This window comes from Pteropus vampyrus, unplaced genomic scaffold (genome assembly GCF_000151845.1).
Source record: "Pteropus vampyrus isolate Shadow unplaced genomic scaffold, Pvam_2.0 Scaffold103, whole genome shotgun sequence".
In the NCBI taxonomy this organism is placed as follows: domain Eukaryota; kingdom Metazoa; phylum Chordata; class Mammalia; order Chiroptera; family Pteropodidae; genus Pteropus; species Pteropus vampyrus.
The window spans coordinates 1465120-1471884 of NW_011888884.1; the positions used below are offsets into that span (position 1 = coordinate 1465120).

Below are 6765 nucleotides of genomic sequence, written 5' to 3' on the forward strand. Positions count from 1 at the left end.
AAGCCAGGTCGTGTGAATGCAGAAATGGGAGAGGAGGCGGTAGAGAGTCACGGGGTGGAGGTTTAAGCAGTTACACACCGTGGGCACCAATAAAATATCAGGTATCAGGTGACAGCATTTTTTTAAAGGTCTTTCAATTTGATTTTCTTAACTCATTATTGCTTATAGACAACTTAGGAAATACAGAAAGGTTGAAAGATTAGAAAAACTAACAATTATATTTTTATGGTCCTGTGAGTTCCTTTATACTTATGTTATAGTTGTGGTCATACTGTAGAGGCAATTTTATAACCAGCCTTTTTTACGTAATATTCTAATCGTTTTCCGTGTCATTATGAAGTCTTCATGGGTATCCTGTGGCTATTTTGTGATTTACTTAACTGGCCCTCTAAAGTTGGAAATGTGCTTTTTTGGTTGTAATTTTCAGTGTTATAAATGTCACTAGGAGGAAAATCTTTGCAAATGAAATGTTCAGGTCTGTATATATCCTGTTGGTAAGTTCCTAGAAATGGAATTGCCGAGTCAGACCACCTCCCAGCATTGCTGGAATGATACACTGTTGGGAGAGCTGACACAAGCCTCCTAAAAGTACCAGTGAAAGCCCCGTGCACACTAGCTGTTCGTTCGTTCACTTGTGTGTGCATTTCACCAGCACTTATTAAGTGCCTGTGGGGAGAGACACTGTTCACTGTGACCGGTGTAGCAGAGTAACAGCTGCCAACATCTTGGGCCTGACTGAGATATGTGAGTGTTTGATCACCCATGATGTCCCCCATCCCGGAGCCTGGGACAGCCTGTGGGCCTCTGTGGCTGCAGTGTCCAGGCAGCACTCACTTGTGAGTCTGGCACTGCTTGCTTTCCGCTCTGTAACGCTTAGCGATAAGGGACGTGCTGAGTGTGGAGTCCCCCGTTTTTTTTTTCAATCCATGCATTCCTCAGATGTTTACTGAGCACCTCATGTTTGCTCGGCACTGTTCCAGTTGTTAGGGATACAGCAGTTAACGAAACAGTCCCTGCCTTCAAAGAACTTCATTCTAGGGGGAGGTGGGGTGGTGGAAATCGGGAGGAAATGGGCAATCAACCACAGTGATATGTCCGCTGGTGATAAATGCTAAGGAGAAATATAGAGTAAGGGAGATAAGGAGAGATTGGGGAGACCTCACTGAGGTAGAAATTGAGCAGGTGTTTGAAGAAAGTTGGGGAGAACCAGGCGGAGGATGTCCGAGGGAAGGGTGTTCCAGGCGGAGAGCAAGTGTGAAAACCCGAGGGGGGAACAAGCTGGGATCACCACAGGAACAGGAAAGGGGGCAGTGTGGCTGGAGCAGAGCGGGCCAGGGAGGTGGCCCTGTGTAGGAAATGACCTAGGACCCAGGGTTCATTTTTTGTTGTTGTTGGGAGGTTTTAGAGCCAGAGGGCCACTTAAAGGAATTCGGACTAATCGCATACCTTTTTGTTGCTTATCTGCAGTGAGTGATCACTGAGGCCTGTGTTTGGTGGGGAAAGCCCTGGGAGTGAAGTCAGGATTGGGGAAGTCGCTGCCTCCATCTGCCCTTCAGTGCCCTCCTCTGTGCAATGAGGGACTTGAACTAGGAAACCGGTAAGGATGTGTTGAGCTTTCCGGAGCCTGGAACCCTCTGCCCTGTCATTAGTTAAGTATGCTAGTTAGATCTTGGATCATTTTGGTTTAATTGTGAAGAATGTGTAAATACAATTGTTGATATATATTTAGTTCTTAATATGTTTAGCCTATCAGATTTACTATTTTGTTACAAGCAAGAGTCAGTCAGTTGTGGGAGGTCTTGCTGTAGTGATAAGCAGCTGGGTGCGGAGTTTATCCACTCAACCATCCATTCATCTCACAGTTCATTATTGAGCACCTGCTAGGTACCAGACTCTAGGCTAGCTGCCTACACCACAGTTGTGATTTTTAGAAGACCCAGACCCTGCCTTCATGAAGTTCACGATCTAGTGCAGTGATGCTAGCCCTGCCAGAGGATCATGACGGGGAAGAGACCCTCGTCAGAAAGAAACAGGGGAGCCCCTGCTTCACATCGTATGCAAAAATTAACTCAAAATGAATCAATGACCTAAATATAAGAGCTAAAGCCTTAAAAACCCTCCTAAAAAAAAAAGAAGGGTGAATCTCCATGACCTTGGATTTAGCCATAGATTCTTGGACGTGACACCAAAAGCACAACAACAAAAGAAAAATAGATAAATTGGACTTCGTCAAAATTAAAAACTTTTATGCATCAAAGACATTATCAAGAAAGTGAAACGAACCTCCGGAAAGGCAGAAAATATTTGCAAATCATGTATCTGATAACAGTTTAACATTCAGAATATATAAAAACTAACTCAACAACCCAAATTGTGATAAACAACCCAATTAAATGGGCAGAAGACTTAAATAGATAATTCTACGAATCTACAAATGGCCAATAAGCACATGAATAGATGCTCAACATCACTAGTCTTTAGGGAGTTGCAAATCAAAACAGATCACGCCTACTAAGATGGCTAGCAAAAAAAATGGAAAAGTATTGGTGAGGATCTGGAGAAATTGGAACCCTCTGACATTGCCGGTGGGACTATAGGACGGTAGAGCTTTCGTAGAGAAGTTTGGTCCCTCAAAAAGCTTAACAGAATTACCAGATGACCCAGCAATTCCTCTTCTAGGTACGCACCCAAAAGAACTGAAAGCGGGCTCAAACAGATGCCCGGGCAGTGACGGTCACTGCAGCACTATTCACGATAGCCAAATAGCGGGAACGACCCAAGGTGAAAGAGTAAACAGAATAGGAATATTATCCTTAAAAAGGAATGACGTTCTGACACATGCTACAACACGGATGACCCGCGAAGACCTGCGAAGTGAAATAAGCCAGATACAAAAAAGACGAATATGATGTAATTTCACTTATATGAAATAATCCAGAATAGACAAATTCAGAGAGACAGAGACTGGCGGTTTCCAGAGGTTGGGGGAGGGAGAGAATGAGGAGTTATTGCTTAATGGGTACAGAGTTTCTGTTTGGAGTGATGAAAAAGTTTTGGAAATAGTGGCCATGGTTGCACAACATTGTGAATGTAATTAATGCCTCTGAATTGTACACTCAAAAATGGTCAAAATGGCAAATTTTATGTTCTATATGTTTTACCACAGTGAAAAAGACCAGAGCAGGTCGTGCGCTATCCGGGAGATTTTTGTCAGATTTTCGTCTGATTTTTGTCAGGAGCCGCTGGGTTTGGGTTCCACTCTGTGCCAAGTCGCCTGAGGCGGTCTTTAGCCTGGTTCTCTCTCTCAGTGTGGGAGTTGAATGGGTTGACAGGTGTAGTGTGTCATGGGTCATGGGAGATACTCAGGAGATGCATTCCCATCCCCTTTAACTTCATACTTCCAGAGTGAAAAGATTATTCTGCCTGATAGAAAAGACAAAGCAGTAAATCTGGTGGTTTTACCCAGATCATCAGTACCTGATCACCTGTTTTGTCATTTTCCTGCAGGCTTTGGTCTAGCCTCATCTTCGGTGCTTTTACCCTAAAGCAGGGTGCAGCTGGTCCCCACTTCGCAGACATTTGCGTCTGCCCTTGATCATGTGCTCCTTCCCGCTCCGGGTTTACTGTGGGTACTTTTGGAAGTCTGAGCCCTACTCATTAGAAGTCATCCGAACACCGAGCCATAACTATGATTCCACTGGGTGGAATATTATAAACCAGTCAAGTGTTTGATAGGAGGATAATGGGAAAGACTAGGCTGTGTGATTGTATAGACATTGCAAGTACTACTTTTTCAAAAGTACCCCAAACAAGATAGTGCTGTTGGTTTTATCTGACGTGAGTGCCGCAGCTGGTCTGCTTGACTGCCCCCTTATCTTCCCCTCCAGGGTTAATTGCCTTCCAGTGGGCAGAGCCAACTTGTTTATTTCGCAGCCATGGAGTAGACTGCACTGCCTAACCACCTCCCTCAGCTGGTTGCAAGACCCTTAAGATCTAGGTGCTGTGAGGCCGTCCTGAATTCTTCTGGAGACCCTGGCTCCTGCCACACCCAGGATGCCACTCTCCTCCCCTACCCCCACCCCCCGTTTGCCAGTTTCTCCACCCCCTGACTGTCATGAGATCCTTGGCTTAGAGCTGGCATGTGTGCCCCAGAGGTGAGTGGGCAAGGGTCTGGTTGAGCTCAACCAGAAGCCCAGCCTCCCAGGGACTGTAGTGCACCTGAGCCTCCATCAGGAGTCCTTGCAGTTCTGAGGTCAGTGGAAGCAGGTGCAGTAGAAGGGGGGTTGGCTGGTGCTAGAAGGAGAGCTATTGGTCATGGGGTAGGAGAGGCCCCAGGCCAAACCTAGGTCCTGGCCTCAGGAAATGAGGTGGCCCACTCCCGCTTTCCCACTGCTAATAATTAACCTGGGGGTGGCCTCCTGTTGAGCTAGAAGGGCCATTAGATGTCATGTGCACTCACTTCAGCCCACGCCTTTTACAAAAGTGAGAGGAAGTCACTTACTACATTTCTGCAATTCTGAAAGATGTGTTTCACATTTTAACTTTTCCAAAATCTGCACAGTCTTTGTAATCAAAGGGTACTTTGTACTGTTTCTTTAAATTTTCTGAAATACCTGTTAAGTTGTCATCTTAGAATGGAGGAAATATGGTAATTCATACCCAAGTCATTACTCAGGTTTCTGATGTTGCAGAATCGATTAGGCGGGGAAAAGGTTTCCTGGACCATTTCTTCCCTAAGAGGAAATTTACCAACACATGAGCTGTGGGGAGTGTTTATGAGATTATCTCAAAAGGTAAGAACATACCTTTACTCAGGAAATTTCAGAGACAATAGTGATTAAGTGGGGCCTTTTCCCCTTAATGAATCACCTGTAATTCACCTTCCTTCCAGTCATGTGGGCCAGTGGACTCATTGAGCAGGTATATGATGCCCTGCACTGAACTTGGGATCAGCTCCCCGTTTGGAGTCCAACTGTGTGGCTTAGGCATGGCTCCCTGAGTCTCACCTACCAATCTGTAAAATGGGACTAGCCATTTTTCTATAACTGGTGCTGCTCCCAGACCCAGTTAGGAGTAATGGGTGTGAAAGTATTTAGCAAATGCTGAAGCCCTATGGGTAGGTCCCTTGGTTGCTCCTTGAGACAGGAAGCTGGGGAATGGGAGCAGCCTGGGGACTGGGAGTGCCATGGGTGGAAAGGGTTGGTAATTCCGAGTCAGTACTCCCAGTAGCTGGTTTTGAGAAGTGTCTGCAGAGGGCCAGGCCCTCTGCTGAGTTAGGTACAAGATCGCTGCTCCTCAGAATGATTTGTAGATGAGTAAACGGAGACTTAGAAAGTTCATTTATCAGCTTGGGAGTGGCAGAGCAGAGACTGGAACCTCAAGTCGGCCTTGGAGCCTCCAGGCAGCAGTGCCCATGGTCCGAGTTGTTGAGCACACCTGGAAATCTACAAATGGGTTGCATTTGTCTGTATTCCTAGCTCCCAGCTCGTGGAAGGCCTCAGTACAAATAAATACAGCAATAGCAGCAATGGAGATTTTTGTTCGATTATTTCTAAATTCCATTATTCTGATTATCGTGTTGGCATGCCCTTATGTCTCTTAGTTAATATAGTTTCTTTAATTTCCTGACCTCATCTTACCAAGACATAAAGCCCTGGAAATCTGACTAGGCTGCATGAAAATACATTTTATCTTGGTTTCTGGAGGTGCTGGCAACCAGCAGGATTACCGTACCTAATATAACGTGAAACAGCCCCTCTGGTTAAAGCCTTAGAGGCAGTAGATTTTAAAGCTGAAAAGAGGCTCTAAGATGGAAAACCAAGTGAAGAAAAATGGAGTAGCAACTTCCCAGGTCACTTGGCTGATTAGTGAAAAACAGAGTGATGCTTGCAGTGAAGGAGTGGAAGGTATTTTTCTGCGTTTCCTTGAGATAAAATCATGGCGAGGGCTGCTGGTGGTGAGGAATAGGCTTCTCTAGCCAGGCTGCCACTAGCTTCAGACTCCTTGGCAGAAACGGAGCTGGCAGGATGGTCTGGCTGTGAGATTCCAGCTCCTTGGCTGGGATGTGCTGCGATTAGCACATCTCAGACCATTCGAAGTGACTTTAGCTGTTTTCTAAAGGCTTCTGCTTTGAGCTGTACAGGGGTGGGGACTGGAGCCTAAGATAGAAATATCATGGACTGACACCCAAATGGGCGTGTCTGTGCCCCGAGGGCAAATATTAGCACAGTATTTTTGTAAAGTTTATGCAACTTGATTCATGTCCCTGTAGAGTAAATTTATTCCATCCTGTTTTCCAGTCTGGGGCCTAGTGGAACTATTCAGAGGGGGAATGAAAAGATTGGTAGCTTAATTTTAGGGAGAACTGCTCAATAGAAAACATATTCATTGTCTATATTTTGAGCTTTACGTATTGCTTTGTTATCTGTTCACGTTATTTTATCCCCTATTTCATGGTTTGATGAACCATTTTAGTTTTTTTCCAAGATTGAGATATCTATTTAGAAATATTTCCCATGAGAAATCCATGTAAGGAAATCCAATTTTGAACGGTGCTGCTCTGAGTAGGGCTTACATACACAGAAATTTAACCTTGGCGCTGTTGAAACAAAACTCATAATAGAATCTTGATCCCAGAAATTCAATTCATTTCTGCTACCCCCTCGAGTCTTATCCAGCTTCTCTGTTCGATTACGTCTAGTGATGGGGAGCTCCCTCTCTCCCAAGGCTATCCCTTCCATAGTAATGCAGTCTGGAGTGTTCAGA

At 45.1% G+C, this 6765-nt stretch overlaps 1 protein-coding gene across 4 annotated transcripts in view; it reads left to right on the top strand.

Moving 5' to 3' along the window:
* PTPN3 (protein tyrosine phosphatase, non-receptor type 3) overlaps positions 1-6765 on the top strand; it is a 106080-nt gene that overhangs the window by 12659 nt on the left and 86656 nt on the right. Inside the window, exons 1-2 of one of the 4 annotated variants that reach the window (XM_011364937.2) lie at positions 1468-1597; positions 2680-2781. The exons of 1 other annotated variant lie outside the window; for it this stretch is intronic. The gene's annotated coding sequence lies outside the window, so the exon portion shown is untranslated. Of the gene's footprint in view, positions 1-1467; positions 1598-2679; positions 2782-4665; positions 4794-6765 lie in introns of those variants that run through there. 2 more of the 4 variants (XM_023533466.1, XM_011364939.2) reach the window with 2 other exon arrangements.